Source organism: Fukomys damarensis, unplaced genomic scaffold (assembly GCF_012274545.1).
Source record: "Fukomys damarensis isolate Sample0158 unplaced genomic scaffold, DMR_v1.0_HiC HiC_scaffold_17, whole genome shotgun sequence".
Taxonomy (NCBI): Eukaryota; Metazoa; Chordata; class Mammalia; order Rodentia; family Bathyergidae; genus Fukomys; species Fukomys damarensis.
Window position 1 is genome coordinate 29637712 of NW_022900929.1, and position 19064 is coordinate 29656775.

General features: G+C 41.4%; 1 long non-coding RNA gene across 2 annotated transcripts in view; it reads left to right on the forward strand.

Moving 5' to 3' along the window:
* Window positions 1–18859, forward strand: part of LOC104862695 — a 61673-nt gene extending 42814 nt beyond the window's left edge. For both annotated transcript variants that reach the window (XR_780403.2, XR_780402.2), the window contains 2 exons: window positions 17413–17521; window positions 17647–18859. This is a non-coding gene — a long non-coding RNA (uncharacterized LOC104862695). The remainder of the gene's footprint in view (window positions 1–17412; window positions 17522–17646) is intronic.
* The last annotated feature ends 205 nt before the right edge of the window (window positions 18860–19064 follow it).

A 19064-nucleotide genomic window follows, 5' to 3' on the forward strand; every position in this document is an offset into this window, starting at 1 on the left:
TTACTGCTTGTAGTATTTTGTTTTTCTGTTGGATTTCTGGAATCTTGATTATTATATGTCTAGGTGTAGATTTTTTTTGATCGTGGCTAGTTGGGGTTCTATATGCCTCACTTATCTGTATGTCTAATTCTTCCCTTCTGTTTGGGAAGTTTTCTGTCATTAATTCTGTGAAGAGCTTTTTTATATCATTTGTGTTTTCTCCTGTTTTTTCATGAATTCCTATCAGTCTTATGTTATTTTTCTTTGAATAATCTAAAAGGTGTTTCATTCACATGTGGTGTACTGAATATGCACACATCTTAAATAAATGTATATGAGAGTGAAACTATGGTGTCTTACAAAACTGCAGTCCATGTTTATCACTCTAAAATGCTTGTCAGCAGGCCAATGTCCTCATTTTGACCATGACTGGTCTCACTTCAGTCAGTGGATGATCCGGAAGTCCCAGGAGATGTAATGGCACCACCACACATGGACCCGGGGCTTCGTCAGACATACCTGGGCATGTGCTCTGACTTGACCCAGGTTTGGAAGGGTGTAAATTTTGAAGATGGGTCCATACATCTATTTTCTCTAGTATCTGCTCGCTCAGGTATTTTTCTGTGATTGCCAGCTCTACTGGTAGCAAATTCTTCATTCTCAAATGTGGTACCCTTATCTTCCTAAGTGCATTTTCTAATTGTCTTGTTTCATAAGATGAAGACATTTATAAATTTCATGCTCTCAAATCTCCTTTTATCCTATGTGTTCCCTTATTTTAATGCTCAACATAATAAGGCCTATTGCTTTCCAAGGCTGTTTAGGTATTTGCTGTACAATTCTTTTCTTTCTGTACTTTTATGCCTTTATGTATTAGATGGAAACAAACTATTTCTATTACTTCACTTTTCTTTAATGCTAGTTATTTTCTATTGCCTAAATCAGAAAAATCAAAGAATGTGATAAATCTAATGTTTGCTGTTATGGTTTGGTTACAGTGTATGTTTTGTCATTCATTGCTTATGTATTTAAGTGGTTTCTATTTCATGGTGTAAACCATGTAATTAGAGTTCAGGAATGATACAACTTCATTGTAGTTGTAGCTTTAATTATATTAAGGTAGTCACTTATACATCTTTCTAACCTTTTTTCTTGAACACTGCTTGGCTTTATATACTTTCAAAACTTGCATTGGAAAGACAATTCTGAAGCAAAATTTAATGAGTTGGGCTTGCTTTCAGGAGTCAAATGCCAGTGAAAGGTCAACTAGAAGAAACTGATCTTTATTTAGATTTCAGAGCTATTCTGCTTTTATCCTGTTTGTGTTTTCCTGCTACTTACAGGAACTGTTTGAAATAATTTACTCCACATAGATTTTTAGATAAAGATCAAATTTGCAAAATACATGAGAGTATCAAGTCATCAGAATAATTACTTGCTACTTATAGACTTTGTAGTTAATTTCAGAAATTTATATTGTTTTGAAGGTTTTAAGGAAAAGTAAATATGAATGTGTAACCACCTTATTTGAGACAAAATATCTGAAACCCACAACATCATGAAAGAAGCTGCTCATTTTACTCACAGATTTGGAAGTGTCAGTCCATGGTTGGCTGGGTGCCTGGGAGAAACACCACAGTACATGGGCATGGCAGAGCAAAGATGCTCGCTTCATGGGGGCCAGGAAGTGGAGCATGGCACAGCTCCAGGGAGCATACACAGACCCAAAGTTCCACCTCCAAGGACTACACAGACACACCCTGAGGTGTGTGTTGCTCTTCCCCCAGGCAGCTCCTAAGCCAATCAAGTTGACAATTATGTTTCACTGACATAGAACACCCTGCAGAATGCTAGGCCAGCACCAGGCAGATGATCTCCCTGAGCACTGCTCAAGAGCAGTTTTTCTGGCCCACCACGTCACCTGTTGCTCTTGTTTGCTCCCTGGTCACCTCTGAGGAGACATCGCTCCACTTCGTGGAGAGGAAATTGGATCTCATTTTAATAATGGAATAAATAAAGCATAATTGCAGGGCAAAGTCACTTTGGTCAAATCATGTGATCTAATCAGGCAATGAGCAGAAGTATTTATGGAACGACCTTTAGAGACTGAGTGCCATTGGGATTCCATAAGTGTGACAAGGCGCCTGCTTTCCCTAGAGGAGACATGACTCTGGCATGTTGAATTCTAGGAGCATAATAATCAAAACACTTTAAACTTAACAGTGCTACCCCTAAGGGTAATGCAAACCCAGTGATATAAAGAATATTGTGTTCAAAATCACGTTCAAACTTCCCCCGAGAGCTGATCCCGACTCACTCAAAGGAAAATGTAGATTGTTGAGAGATTATCTGTGATTTCAGAGCCTGTACTGAAGAAATCTTCTGATGATTTCTGAGAGAGAGAGAGAGAGAGAGAGAGAGAGAGAGAGAGAGAGAGAGAAAAGAGAGAGTTATGATAGCAACACGGTAAGACGAAGCTTTGCTGGGAAATGACTTCCCCTTTTATTTAGTTCTTTTACAGAAGAAAAAAAAAAGATAAATCACAGTTTGACAAAGGTCTACCTATCATTCACATCAACAGAAATGCATCACTAGACATTCCAGCTACATCTGTAAGAAGATCTATTAAATTTTATGTTCACTTGGGTATTAAAAGAAGCATCAAAAAATCAGCCCATATAGCCAGGTAATTCCACCTTTTATGAAGATGAAAGCTCAAACTTTTAAAAATCTCCATATCCACAATGTGTCTGAGAAATAGAGTTGATAAAACCACTGGTACAATTTCTGAGTGTCTGGAAGAGGAGCCGCGCTGCATTGCTGTGCTGAGTCTTCCCAGATCGGCACAGTAAGCATAGTGGCCACACATGCTTTTTTAACCTGATCTATGGATGCACCAGCTAGAAGAGGGCTGTAAAACACAAGAATCTACAAAGGAGGCTAATTGCAGGACTTCCCATCATCTCATCTCATCTCATCCTCCCTCTCTTACTCTTTTCTATCATATTAGAGCCACAAGAATGGAGACCCACAATGTGGAGATATCAAATCTTGTGCTATTATCAAAGTCAACTCACAGAAAGTTAAAAGGGCAGAGCATTGCTTAGGAGTGCAAGAAGATTCAGAATGCAAAGTAGGAAAATAAGGTCAAGGGACCCAGATACTAAGGAGTGCTGGACAGGAAGTCAGACAAGATGGGGCTGGAGCCTCAGGACTGTGGCTGGATGAGGCGACCAAGGGCCTAAGAGTGGTACCAAGGGTCCTCTTCATTACAAAGCCAGGGTGGGGACACAAGATGCTGTGCTTGCTTTGCTCCTTGTAGGTTTGTGTCTTTGCAGCTGTTAGCAGCTGAACTTGGTCCTGCTGAAATTTGTATGTTCAAGTCCAAGTCCAAGGACTTCCACAGGTGACTTCATTTGGATATTGGGATTTTAATGATGGTGATTAAGTTAAGGTTATGCAGGTGGGCCCTAATCCAATACAACTCACACTCTTAGAAGAAAAGGACCCCAACACCCGCAGAGGAACAAGCATGTGAGGGCATAGCAAACAATGGCCATCTAGGATGACAGAAGAGGAAATCAGCCCCACTGGAGACTCCTGCGTTTCAAAATTACAGTCAAATAAATTTCTGTTGTTTAGGCCACTGGGTTGATGATGGTGCCTTGTGATAGCAGCTTTAGCATACCAACACCACTTAGCCCTTCTAAAAATTCAATTTTGGATCAGGCTTTGAACATATGATCTTTATAAAGAGTAGTCATGCCTAATATTCATGATCAGACTTTGGCTACAATTAAGGAAATAATATCATTAAAAAATGTTTCCTTGAGCATAATCTACTGGAGAAGAAATGGAACAGCATAGAAATAATTCTTTTGAAAGTACATGGCATGTTTTTAATCATGGCCCTAGCTTGTATACGTATGTTATTTACAGCAGTCTTATCTTAGTGATTTCATTTCACATAAACTTTCACTCACTCAGCCTACACAGAAGTATAAAAATATTATTTCAGTAGTTTTTGAGGCCCCAAGATTTTTTAACCAGGGTGCTGACTTAGGAAAGTGGAGAAGAATCATGTAACATTTCTGCTGTAGGAGTCTCCCTTTTAGCCAAAGGAAAATGTGTACACATGAACATCTTTGATAAAAAGTCAAAATAGCTATAACATAAGAAGGTTGATCATTGTTGCCGAAAGTGCACATTTTGCTTTCTAAATTAAAAATAACAAGCAGACGAACACTCTATAGATTTCCAAGGAATAAATAGCTATTAGTCTAAGAAAAAACACGATGACTGAAAATGATTGATAATGTTCCCCCGGTTAGAAAACTTCATGGGGGACCTGAACTGGCTTGTGAAACTGAGGCTGGTCATCCAGTCACTCCCACCTCCCTTGTTCTCTGAAGTAAATCCCTGCCGACACTGAAGGAACTATGTCCTCTGTGTACAGCTGTCCCTGAGATGCCAGCAAGGTTGTGCAGATGGCATAGGCAGGACACTCTGAAGGAACATTAATAATATTGAAATCTGTTGCTCAGTCCATTATGTTTTCACAAATTCTTATAGAACGGTTACTTTTGGAGTTTCAGGGTCAGAGATCTGGCTGAAGTAAGCAAATGTTTACATTTGTGGCTGTCATTTCTTCAAACTAATGAAGCAGAAAACATTCACTGCTGGTGCATTTTGCTGAAGCCCTTGCATCTGCAACCCTAATCCACTGTGTATAGTAGGTGGGGCATCTACAGAAAACGTCCTGTGTCATGGGAAGTGGAGAAGGCATAGAAACTGTCCTACTCAGCAACACAGACTCATTATTGTCAGCCCCCTAGCTGCCTTCCTTCAGCTACTTTGTATAGGCTGAGGCCAAAACCTATGAAGTCTTGGGTTTTCTGAGTCATGGCTTTGGAATTCTCTATGGCCAGTCATAAGCTGCTTATCTGCCACCTCCTGCTGGGGACTCCCTCAGAGGGATACAGAGATGTCTTGGTTCATGAACTGACTTCTTTTCATGATTTTGGATGCAAATGGAGTTGGATAAGAATTGAATCAAATGTAGTGGTGAGCTTCACTGTTGACCTTATGGGGAAATTTGATTCAGCTCTCGTCCAATTCAGTTTGCAACCAGAATTGTAGGAAGAGTTGTTTGTGAACTGAAGTATCACTGTACACATAGAGTTACTATCGTATCCACCTGGGAGTCGTCTAGAGTTATCTTCCAGATAGCAGCTACAGAGTAGCTCAAAGTAGACCATTGCAATAGCTGGTGTTGACATGTATTTAGATCCATCTCTACACATCATGTGCACAAGCCAGACACCACAGTAATCAAAAGCTCAAAGTGAAGACAACGCACAAAGTGATAACAGAAGCAGGTGCAATGGGGTGGAAGCAGGAGTGCCAACAAAGTAAGCAGGAAGTGATTTTACTACATTTCAATAATCTATGCAATGTTCCTAAGACAATCTCGTTAACACTCATAATTGTCACTTCCCAGAAAACAGAAACTGAGATCTTTAGGAGTTCAAATGTATCGCCCAAATATATTTATTTAAGTGGTTAAATCGGGATAAAGTCAGTGTCTGTCAGCCTGCAAAGAGATTTTATTACTTTGCAAAAGTAAAGAAGAGATTTCTGCTTTGGAGTTCAAGTACTGTGAGAAAAGGAGCTTCCGGGGTCTAATTAATGAGGAACATTTGGTCTCCTGTTTGTCTGGAAGATGAACATTTACTTAGCTGGGAGGAAATCCGGCTTTAAATGTTTTAAATGTATGAAATGTGTGTTCACTCAGCCATTAATAATGGGAACCATCAGAACACTAGCTGCAGTTCAAATCCTGTAAGTACACACAGCAACTTCCACCTAGTGCCTGTGCTGTCCCAGAAATTACCGTGCTGTATACCTGTAGGTGTTTCACAGCCTATTAAACCATAATTGTGGAAGTGTAATTACTAGCAGATGCACTACAAACTACTGGCTTCAGGGAACAACTTCCCTTAAATCATAGAAGAGCAAACTTTGAGTATTTTCTCAACAATTATGTGGTCCTACTAAAGTAAAATCCAGTCAGAGAAGCGAAGCTCATTTTTCTGACAAATGTGACAATGATTACATTATCCTGCACTTAAAATGAACACTCTCATATTCCATTCACAACAGAGAAAAGAGGGACAGCAGAAGTGGAGCACGTTGGTGGCATCCTAGTTGATACAGGTTCTTTTATTTGTGTTAGTTCACAGGCTATGAGGATCAGTTCTGACCAGTAGGGCAGTTACACAAATACTCGTGTCCTCAGGTGATGTCTCCGCCCTTCATCCCCTGAAGCCAGTCCTTCCTATGCACATCACAAAAGCAAAGGGCCACCTGCCCTGATGGACAGACCAAGGACTTCTAAACTGCTGACAGACTGTCTGTCCGATTGCTTGCATCTTCCCAAAAGGCTGAAGAGATAAAGTTGCAACATTCAGGATCCCTGGAATGGGATTTGCAGATGTTCTTTGCTGAGAGCTTAGTTCACCCTATTGCCCAGCATATTCAGTGCTCTGCCAAGATCAATAACAAATCTTTTCTCTGTGGGTGGTGTGTAAAGATTGACGAGGAACCCTTTTCCAGCTTATCTTCACTGATGGATGATTAGGTGTAATCCTCTCCCATCTTTCTACCTTTCCAGGAGTTACTTCTAAGTAACAGAAAATAAAATTGTTCCTCTGATACTTGGAACTACGCAGCTATCTAAAGTGAACTAGAAGATCTCATGGTGGCCATCTTTATGTTAGAGGCAGCACCCTTATTTTGCCTTACGATCAAATAAAAACCTGAGAAATGTATATGACCACAGTACACAGTCTCTGCACAGGAAGTTCATGGGTGAAGGTGAAATTGCAGTAGGGCTGAGATAGGAACATGTAAAGGAGAGAGAATGCGAGGACTAGGCACTGTGCAAGGCATAGTAGTATAGGACAAAGAACTCCTTACTACATTACATAAACATAAATTTGGGGATATGCATTTTCAAATTTATAACATTGAATAATGCTTTCTTGAGTAAATTGTTTTTTTGTTTTTTTTTTGAACTCTGGTTTTCAGATCTTTTTTTGTTTCAGCTTTAATTGAGTTTATTGGTACATTTTAGGGATACAGTACAGTTACATTCATTGTTGGGATCCTGTACCTCTACATGACAAGTCTTGATTCTCATTTTTTCCCCTTACCCCTGCCCCCCCTGCACCCCCTCCTCCCCTCCCCATCTACAAACACTTTATTTCTATCTTTAAATTAGAAATTAAGTGAAAAATGTCTTCTAAATCCTCTTTGAATTAAGAAGGCCCATGTGAAAAATTGTAAGAACTGACAGATGATATTGAATGACATGAGCTATAAAAATTTGTTTAAAAATGCATGAAAGGTACCAAGATTTGAAGGTTTAGATACTAAAAATACAGCCCTGGCCTCGGGACTTATGCACAAACTACTCTATGTTCTGGAATGAAGAATGTATCTTTAGCTTGGGGTTGAATTAAAGTTAGGGCAAATAGAATTTTTCAAGGGACAGCTTCCCTAAAGAGTTAAGTGTCTTTTTTGCTGAATTGCAATACAAATGTATTTACAAAAAATACAGTAGACTGGATTTGGTTTGCTGACCCTAGTTTGCCAGTCTGATGTGTAGAAGGTCTGTGAAGCCCCTTTAAATTCTGAACTTTTTAACTAGTGTGTATTAGTTATACAGAAAGTGGATTTCATCTTACCATGTTCATACAAATTCTGAGGTCAATTAAATAAATTCAGCAAAGTAGCGGGACATGAAATCAACATACAAAGATCAGTCATTTACCTGTGCACTGATAATGCACCTATTGAGGCAGGAATCAGTATGCAATTCCATTTACAATATAAATATATAAAGTGCTCAGGTTCAACCAAACCAAAGAAATGGAGGATGTTACAGTAAAAATATTAGAACACTGAGGAAAGGAATTGAAGAAGACACTAAAAAATGGGAAAAACTCCTTTGTCCCTGAATCTGCAGGATTCACATTGTCAAGATTATCACCTTGGAATTTTTGGCTACACCCTTTCAACTCAGTGGGTTCTTTCTCAACCCAGCCAGTTTTTCACCATCTTCCTTTCCTGCTTTTTGCAGTCACTCACTTGAACTTGAATGGTAGGACCTTTTCGATTTTTAACTTGAGTTCCTACCTGGTTTCTTGGGCCTCCTGCCCTCTCTGGATTTAGATGTACTTTCTAAAATGCCACTGCAAGCAATACGGTAACCCACAAAACTCTGCCCAGTTGTCCCCTCTGCTAGTGAAAATCAGTATTCCAGATAGGAGCTTAGCTTTCAGCAAAAGGGAAATAAATCCTGACCATTAGTTGACTACTGATTTTGGGGGATGGACTGAATTTTCCTTCACTTAATAAAATTAGCTTCTTGTTAAACCTCTGTCTTTCTCTTCCTCCCTCCTTCTCTACCTCCCCCTTCTCTCTGTCTTTCTTACTGGTGCTACTGGAGATTGAACCAAAGCCCTCTGCACACTGAGCTGCATCTCTAGTCCTTTTTCATTTTATTTTTATTTTAAGCCAAGGTCTCACTAAGCCACTAAATTGCCCATGTTGGGCTCAAATCGGTGAGCCTTCTGCCTCCGACGATGAGTGCTGGCATCCCAGGGGCTCACCATCATCCCTACTTCTTCTTGTGTGTCTCACTGGCAATTAAAGTCTGCTTCAAGTTGCTGTGAACATCATACAATTGTGACACAGATAGTATCTGTTCAACTTTTCCTATGGTCTGTGGACTTAGATACACTCCCATCTTCTGGTCCTAAGCTTTATTTACAACCTGTTTCCCTGTTACAGACCTCTGATATTTCTCCTGTGCTGTTCCTAAAATCTCCTTCTCATAATTTCCTTATCCATATTTTTGCTGACTCTAAGTCCTATACCCAAAAGGCTCAACATTATTAACCTGATGAATAGATTACTTTTAGGGAGACCTTCCTGATGAATATTTCAAGGACCCTCCACTTTTTTCTGGGTAATCTGTTCTGCATTCAAACATAGCATGCTTTGCAGTCCTAGGCACTGGTATACTCTTTGCCATGATAAAATGATATTCATTCACTTTACATCCATGTCAAGTATATAGACCATAGCCAAAATGGCAATTAATTACTCCTGATGTATCTAGTGATTCTTGAAAAATCCTTTCTTCTAATTACAGCATCATTTAATTTCTATATGTCTCTCATTTTAGATTTTTGACAATTTCAATAAATATTTACCAAGCATCCACTAAATGTGTTAGGAACTATCTTGGGCACTAGTAGTACAGAAGCTGTCAAAACCAATAAAAATCTTTGTTCCCATGGAGACAGACAATAAATAGTGTAAAGAAATTAATTGTTGTGCAATATCAGGTAATAAAGAGCAGGCAGGAGAGTGAGCCTGGGAGAGTGGAGAGGAAGCACAGGAGTTAGGAGAGCTTGCATGAGAGGGCAACAACAGGATGAAGCCGGATGGTTTGATACTGAAAGAAGAGCTTTATAATCAAATAATAAGAAACATAAGACACTAATCTGCAAACAGGTCTGTCCTATGCCTTGCAACTACAGAATAAGGAAAAGACAGAGGATGAAGAGGTTAAATCAGACAGATAACCACAGGAAGGATATTTTCATTATGTACTTTATTTTCTGAGCCATGCAGACCATGTTGAAATCTTCACCTTTTGTTCTGCATGACATGGCAAAAGCTTAGAGAGATTTTTAGTAGCTAACAACACTGACTTTATGTTTGAAAATGGTTTTTGGAGTGTGGTGTTGAGAATTTCCTGAGTGGGAAAGGGTGAAAGCCAGGAGAAAGGCACAATAAACCAGACAAACTCAACTCTGACCAAGGGAAGGGCCTGCGAGTGGCAGATGAATCTTAATTACCCGGGGGCAGCTGGTGCGGTCACAAGGATCCTCATGAGGGAAAATTAAGAGGCTCAAAGTCTGGGGTAGGAAGTGTGCCCCCAAAAGGCAGTGTGATTAATGTGGGGAGGGGACCCTAAACCAAATGTGGGCTGCCCCAGGACCTAGAGAGGGTGAGGAAAGGACCCCCCTGCAACTTCCAGCACTAACTGGCCATGCCTCTTAACTCAGAGGTGAGAAATCTGCATATTTCAAGCGAATTAATTTGCAGTAACTCATTGTAGCAGTAGGAGGAACAAATGCACGAGATATAGTAGCAGACTCTCATGTGGATTAATATAAGGTAGTAGAAAGTTGGAAATGCATCAAAGAGACAGGCACCTGCAGCAGTGATGATCTCAGAGGGAAGAGCCAATGCACACGCAGAGCTGTGAGCTTTTCCTACAAATATGGATAGTTTATTCGAGATAACTGTGTAGAGTTGGAGGATGACATATTGACCAGAAGATGGAAAGCTCTGTGTGCTGGCTCTTTTCAGACTGCTCACCATTTGTAGACAGAATAGGGATCCGGGGTGAGCGTCACCAGGCCTGATGTTCAGCCAGTTGAAGGTGGTTTTGTGTGTGAGCAATGGAAACAGGACTTGCAAATGTGGAGAGAGCATGGGATAAAGCTGTGACCCACATGTCTTGGTGGAGAGGTTGTTTTGAGGGGGCAGAGCCCAGCTCATGAGAGACGGAAGGGTGCAGCGGCCTGTGAGGGCAGATAGGAGTCCTCGCTGCACTCTGACGCTTAACCCTGCTCTGCTCTGTGTGACATCATTAAGCATTAAGACTGACACTCATGTGTGAATTTTAAGTACACACAGCTGGGCCCAGTGAATGTTTGCCTGTCTTCCTCTTGCTGTGTTCAGTGACTTACACCCGTGTTCATTCATTTCTTTGCCGGTTTACTTTTTCATCATGCACTAGTTGAATATCTGTTCAGATTCTACATAGACATGGCATCAGCCTGCTTCAGTGGGAGAGGAGAAGGGACAAGAAGACACCTGTGCAGAACCAGCTATGCGAAGATTAAACTGCTAAGTGACAAGATGTGCCATCTGCCATTGTGGCCCAGGAGAGGAGCACAAACCAGATGATTCAAGAAATTCTCAGGAGGAGACGTGAGGGACTGACTCAGAGCCATCTGAAACAAGCTTGCACAATGAGGATTTTTCCAAAATGATCATGACCAAAATAGTTGGACTCCAGTAACAGGTTTATGGTAACTGTTAAAATTTAAATATTTATACCTATTATTTATAGTTCAATTTGAAAAGCAGATATACAAGCACAGATAATGTTAGATACAGTAGGCTATATTTTAAGGTAATATAAATCTTTTTCTAATAAATTAGGTTTAGCAAGAGCTTGTAAAATAATTTTCTTAGAAATATCTGAAAGCTAAGGGAATTAATAATGAGGACTTACAGTTATATTTAGGGTATAAAAGACATAAAATCCATCACATACTGGTGCTTAGGAAATCTACACAGACTTTTTATATTTAAAATAAACTGATTTATCTCTGGTACCATATGCAAAAACAGTGCACTAATGCATGTGACCTAAAGCATGCCCCCTCTGGCCTTAAAAGTAAACTGATTAATCTTAGGTATCACCCTGCCCCCAGAGTCTGCGTTGCTACTAGTAATAGGAGGGGCCATCTCCCTTTTAACATCTTCCTCATGTCTGTTGTAAAGCAGGAGTCAGTAGCCCAGGCAGAGTGGGAAGTATGTGCCTTGATGTCATTGCTCAGGGTGAGGGAAACCTTGGCTCTGACTTAACTGAGCCGAGCTCTGAGGAGCAGAGGACGCCGGGGGTTCAGAGCGCGCGGTGCGTCTCTCCCCACCCTGTGCTGACGTCAGGCTGACCGTCCCTTCCCTAGTCAGTGATACCACAGGTCACACACGGGACCCCATCACAGGGCGTCCAGCCCTCTGTCCCTTGTTTCTTCTCGCTGTAAATCCAGTCCCGTAAAAACATCCCTTTTGAAACTGCACGCCACTATTTCCTTGGCCAGCCTCTCTCTCTGAGTGTGCAGGACGCTCTTGCATTCCACCACACAGCCGTGACCTGGAGGGCAAATAGAATGGAACGAGGACTTGAGCAGACACAGCAGGGCCACTGGGACAGGGCAGAGAAGGAGCCATGTCCGTTCCGTTACTTTGTTGTGCTGGGCGCCGCTGAAGATAGCAGACCACTCCTTCAGCTCTGTTTTTCAGGTTCATTCTTCGCTGCGAGGCCCCAGCCATGATGGGTTTAATATCTCCTCTGCATTATTCTCCCTGAACAGCCTTGGGAATGCTTAGAACTACAGCCAGATGTGTGGGGGTTTGCAAGATCTAGATGCTGCAATTGAAGAGTACAGGAAGAACTATTGGCGATGTTTTAGGGCTTTCCAGATTCCCGAGATGGCTTCCTTTCTCCCAGTCCATGGAGACACCCTGTGAAGCAGATGCTCCTGTTGGGCTGAAGACCTGAGGCAGGGGAGGATTCGGAGATGGAGCATGTAATTTCATCATAACATAAAGCACAGAGTCTCTAGTCTTTGTTTCTGGCAGGGTTATAATTATTACCACAGCAAGCCCCTCTGCTCACATTCCTGGGCCTGCTTGTAGAAGTTTTGAGACCATATTTCTTTTTCTTGGCCCCAGAAGTGGGTTGCCAAACAACTGTAAGTTTTGCTAATTGCAGCTCGGTGTTGTCCAGAGGGAAGAGTTTCCCGAAGGCAGTTCAAGTAAGACACTGCATTAATTTACGAAAAGTTGAAACAGATTTTCTGACTAGATCAGTAGTGAAGCAGTAGTGACAAAGAACATTAGCTCTCATGAATTTTCTTTTAAAATAGTGTTAAATAATTAATTTTGAAAAGCTGTGTTATGTGCAGGCAATGTGTTTGCGTGTGAAAATATTCATGTGCAGTTGTCTGTGTCCCATTCCTGTCTAACTAGATTAGGATGCAAAAATTCTGCATTCATAAATAGTAACAATTTACATAACAGCAACCAAAATAGCTTGATTATCTAGAGAAGTTACCTGAATAATTCAGATGGTTTGTATGTCCTCTTCCTGTGTATGACCACATTGGGCGGGCCTTGTGGCCTGGATTACATCCTCTCTTATGTAGTATCATAGCCAAGACGGCTGTTCTGTGTACACTAAGTGTTCAGAGTCTTGTTTAGTCTGTGTGTCTGTGTATATGTGTGTCCCCATTTGAGAGCACAGAAAGAGACAGAGAAAAGAAGAGACAAGAGCAGAGCAAAGACTAGGGTAAGCTCTACTGTAAGTCATCAAGAATGGTTTCCCTTAATTTATGGTCATATGAGGCAGGCACAAGGGACCAAGTCAAGTTCAGAAAGGGGCGCTGCTCCTCTTCCTCCACCTCGTAGAGCATCCACAGTGAGCTCAGAGCACCTGAGGGTTTGGGTTCTTGGTGATGCCCTTATCTCTTAACCCTCTCTTTAAAGGACACTAACTCCTTTGATAGGGGCCAGGATGCTGCAACAAATGGTGGTCTTTGAAACTTACAAGGTATGGGGGAGGCATTTTTCAAAGAGATTTCATGCACATCACAGGCCCAGCCCAAGCTGTTGGAGCCCTTGTGCTTGAATGAGGGAAGTCTTGTGTTTGACAGCGTTGACTTTCTTTCTCATCAGCTTGGCTTGCTAGGACAGAACACCATATATGGAGAGGTTTTAAGATCAAGCATGTGGAACCAAGTGTCCTAGTGCAGCCCTGTAATCCCTGCAGCCTGAGGGCCCAGGCAGGAGCATCACAAATTGTAGCCCTGCCTAGCAACGGAGCAAAAACTCTGAGTTCAATCCCCATTACCACACACGCAGGCACGTGCGCACGCACACACACACACACACACACACACACACACACAGGCACGCATGCACAGGACTTCTTTAAAAGTGTTAAACTTGGCACCATAGCAATTTGGAAATTAATAATCTCTAACAAAACAGAAGTGAAGCATTATTTGCCTGACCATGGGTTCATGCTGGAAATTGGGAAGTTTGGGCAGCACAGTCAGTTGTGGCAGGAATTATAGAGGTAACCTGCTGAGATCCCTGCGGCCTGGAGGAGCATGCTGGTCCTCTCTAGGTGCCTCCTTCCCTGGACAGGCCATGTACAGCAGCCGCCACGCCTCGTCGTTGTGTCGCTTTCTCACTGGCCATGTTTTCTGGTCTTGTGTCCATGCCTTCTTCTAATTTAGAACAGAATATTCCAGCTGGTGTGGTGCTGAGCGAGGAGTGCCTGTCTAATTGGCTGGGGATGCACTTGGAGGAGTGATGGTGACACTCCGGGGTATTGGCATAGGTGAGGGTGCGGCCTCGGCATCTGTTTGGGCCTCTGCCTTTTTAACACCTACATTTCCTCCTCTTGCTTGCTGGCTGCTGTGAACTAAGCAGCTTTGCTCTTCCAGGCCCTTCCATGGTGTTTCTGCCTTGGAGCCTGGGAACATGATCTGACTCTTCTGAAACCTTGAGTCAAATAAACCACTTCTTCCTTCAAATTGTGGGTTTCAGGTATTGTGTCTCCAAGTAGGAAAGTCAGCTGATATGAGAAGTGGACTGATACTGGGTAAGAAGATGCCAGTGCTACTGTTTCACAGCAATGAATACCCAAAACAAGCAAATGAATTTGATTATATAACAATGCAAACATATTCATATTATTTGGTTTACAACATACTTTCAGAATTATTGTATTTTAAAATTATTTATTTGTTTATTTACTTACTTTTGGTTTGTTGAGGCAGGATCTCCCTTTGTAGTTCAGGCTGGCTATAAACACACTATATAGCCCAGGTTAGCCTCACACTCCCAGCGATCTTCCTGCCTTTGCCTCTGGAGTACTGGGATTACAGGGGTGCATCACCATGCCCAGAGAGGATTACTATTTAACAACAGTACACAGAACATTGTGAAGTTGATTGTGTCACTATTTTACACATAAGGAGCTTAAAGGATAAACATTTAAGGAACTTAGCCAGGATTGTGTTGATTATTCTCTTATTGTTACAAAATTTTGTTTAATTTTTTCATAAAATAAAAAATAATCTACCACTGATTTTTCAAGTTGATGCTTTTTTTCTATAGTGAACCATGCTAGGCTGTGTTGGGGAGAATATTTGATGAAACAATGTCACTGCATTTGATCAAATAGTGTTAAGTGACACTTTTGCAAGTCATGCACTATGATAGACCATGTTGGCCCTGAACAGGGAAAGCAGAGAACATGGACAGGACTTAAGCAGTAGAGATGTGCATCCTCCTGAGATGGTACTGAAGGGGCCCGGAAGTAGACTTCATGCTTAAGATGGACTTCAGGGCTAGAGGTAAACTAAGGAAGTGAGAGCTGACAGGTAGCAAATGAAAACAACTTGGAGAAAACTAAGGAAGAGGAATTTAAGTTATGCCAAGGACTGTAAATCAAAGTTTCATTGAAGTGGAGCCCTCAGATATCAAAACACAAACACACTGTAAAACAAAAGAACACAATTATAGTTTAGATAAAAATCCACATACACTTAACAGGTGTGACATGTAGGGTTGCTTCATTTTAGATCAAGAACATTCCTGAGGGCCTCACTCACAGTCAGGGCTTCTGGAATGTGACAGAGTCAGATGGAGGGAGAGGCAGCTGACTTCGTGTTAGGGGGTACGGTCTAATCAGCAGAGGCACTCCCTGGGGTGGGACCCGAAAGGTGAGGCTCCCTCTCATGCACCTCCCTTCTCTCCCTGCTTCCCCCCAGCCATGAGGTGAGCAGCTCTCCTCCTCCAGGCCCTTTTCTCAGGCTGTTTCTGCATCTGAGCCTGCTGAACAGACTTCTGAAACAGGGAGCCAATTTAAATCTCTCTTCCTTCAAGTTGTGGCTTTGGGGCATTTTTCTTGGCAATGAAAAAAGTGACCAAGACGGTAGTAAATATGAACATGTATGGTAGACACCTCTCTATGTACTTAATGTTCCTATCTATCTATCTATCTATCTATCTATCTATCTATCTATCTATCTATCTATCTATCTATGTTCATCTGCTGCTAGACAAATGACCTTGGGAAGTTAGCTTGACCTCAGTGTCCTCATTAATTCCACGGGGTGGAAATAGCATGAAATTCACAGGATTTTGGTTGGCCAACATCAGTGAGCTAATGTGTGCAGCTCAAAGCCCACTGTCCAGCCCAGAGTCAGACCCAAAATAATCTTTGTTGCTGTTATAATTGTTCTTATTGCAGTGTGTCAGATCATGTACACAATACTTTTTCTTTTTAATGAATAGCAAAGCATGCATTTATTGCCTTTACTCTAGAAATTAGTGCTTTTAAATTCTGTAAAAAAAGTACTACACTATGTGAAACAAGGAAAGACATTAGTTATTTATAAAGGATTACTGTGTCTTCCACTGGCAAATGGGAACCTGGATATTTGTGTCTTGTTCCAGTGGGTTTTACTCCTGGGATGTCTGCAGATAAAATCAATAGCTATAAAGAGTAGTTCTGTTTCAGGGCAGATTAGAGATAGGGAAAGAGCAGCAACATGGACAGAGGTGACGCTGTGATTGGCTTACTTTAAAATATAAACTTAAAAGGGGATTGGAAACAGGGCCTGTTTTGCTCTGCTGGAAGATATTAGAGGAGGTAGCCAGCACCATGTCACTGCACTGGGACACGAAGACAGTCCCAAGTGTGTGTATCATGGGGAGCTTTCCCTCACTGCTCTGCTGACAGAGCCTGCTCTGGGGACTCACCAAGGCTTGCGGATGCTGTGGGAAAGACTTCCTTGTGTTTCAGAGCCCAGCACGTGAAGTTTGCCTAGAAACAATGACATAAGGGTTTCTTTTTATCAATGTTATTCTGTAGAATTTCCTCATATTTATAGCGCTTTGCATTTCTAGAGGGAGAGACTGAAGATAAAGATGTGTTTTTCCCTTCTCTAATCTTCCCACTCATCTTCTGCCTTCCTGTTATCTTTTAGTATACATGGGTCATTTTGAAATTTTCAGGTGATGCGAAAAAACAGCTTGTTTTGAATTATGTTCAATTTGAGTTCCTCCTCCCTGCACAATTGCTCTTTCAAGCCCTATCCAACTTTTTAAAAACTCACATCTTTGAATGTTTTCTAAATCTAATCAATATATCAACAAAGATAATTTTGTCCAAGAAAACATAAAAATACATGATAATTATTAAATTGGGACTAGAACTGAAAAAAGAAATCTATATATTGTCAATGCTGTCCTTGAAGTCTTTATTATAAATGCTTCCAGGTGTGCTGAATCAGAAAAGTAAAATATAAAACAATAGTTTTTTTTTGGGGTCGGGGGTTTCCACATGACAGTCTCAAAAGTGGCACAGTTATGAAAATGAGTTACCTGCTCCTCCTGGTCACAGTACGTATTCTTTCTCCCACACACAATCCTCATTTGTATGAAAGCCATAATTCCCAGCCACAATTTTGTTTTCCACAGGTAGCTGGGTTGGACCGAACCTGGGCCTTCTCCAGTACAGCTGCTGCAGACTGAACTTCAAACGACCCCCAAGCCCCTTGTACTGAAGGCTGGATTTCTACTCTTAGAGGTCCTGGGGCCAGGGGAACTTTCAGGGGGTGGGGACTAGAGGACGGAAGGGTAGGGAAGGCACTGGGTATGTCCCTAAGGGACCCAGGACCTCTTCTCCAGCCTTGTCCTTCTCCACACCCTTAGGATGAAGTGAGGTGCTTGGCTGTGCCGCAGCTGATGCCCACACTCACCGAGGACGGAAAGCCACGGGACCTCCGACCAGGAACTGAGCCACTGGCATGACTTGTACTGTACCTTGAAGCTGACCAGCCCAGTCGTGCATCATGATGAGACTTCTGGGACACAGCACCAGATGAAATAAACCCTCTCCACTCTCTCTGCAACTGTGAATCTTGACAATACTAAACACAGAATATAAATGTCTATAACTCATTCATATCACCTAGAACTCAGTGAGTTGTAAAATTATTCTTCATGTCTCACTAAAATCAAGTCTGAACTCCAGGGTTAATTTACTTTTTCCTGTGCAGAGATCTGGAGAAGTCTAGGCTGGGCACACTCACCAGCCAGCGCTGCCTCTGCTCGATTAGTGTAACCCATTCTTCCAGACGCATTATGCATGGAGCGTTTGAGTTTCCTTTATGGATGAAGTTGGATATAAATAGTTAACTATCTGCCTTTTCTCCCTCCCACAATCAAGGACTACCAATGAAAGAGTACAGAAATTTAAACTCAGGGCCTTTGTACTGAACTTGGCCTCTTTGGTTTTTAATTTTGGTACAGGATCTCCCTAAGTTGCGAAGTTCCTCAAGAGGAGCTATAGTGTGAGCTCTTCCTGCCTCAGCCTCTCTGCAAGCTAGGCTTATGGATTCCAAGATTTTAAAAGAAATTGAACACAGATTGGTGGGACACACACAACTGAATAAGTCATCCATCAACTAGGAACCAGCTTTGACTTTGCACAAGGTAGAAAGATGTTTCCATACTGTTCAGCCCTGAAATTTCCCAGAGTTATTTATAACAGCAGCCAACAGAACACAAATTCTATGTCACTTTGGATTCTAACTTGAACATTTTCCCATTAGGCACTGACAGTTCCAGTCAAATTTGAATCCTTTCCAGTCATTAGAGTCACATGTTAAGGATACAGACTTATTTTTAAATTTTTCTTTCCCTGGCGATATTCACATGCGGCTAGAGAGGCACGTGGCTCCCAGAAGGGTCCTATCTCAGAGATGCTTGAGGTCTAGTAAGGTTAGAAATAGCAGGGCTGTCAAAGTGCAAAGGTTCAAAATGGTAATATTTCATAAAGAGCAGATCTTTCATTTTTATGAATGACATGTTTACAGTGTCAAAAATTTGATTTAAAGATGGAGGAGCTTTAGAAATAATGCGGAGAAAGGTACAATGTTCTATTGATCAATTAACTCAAATTTTATCTAGTTATATATCCTATAGAGTTATATTTTAAAAATTGTAAAATTCATCCATTTCATTTGCTCAATTCTGACTTTTACAGTATTTAACATATTATGCTGTAATGACCAATAGTGAGTACTAGAATTTTTCTAAACAATAAAGACTTATTAGATTCATTTACT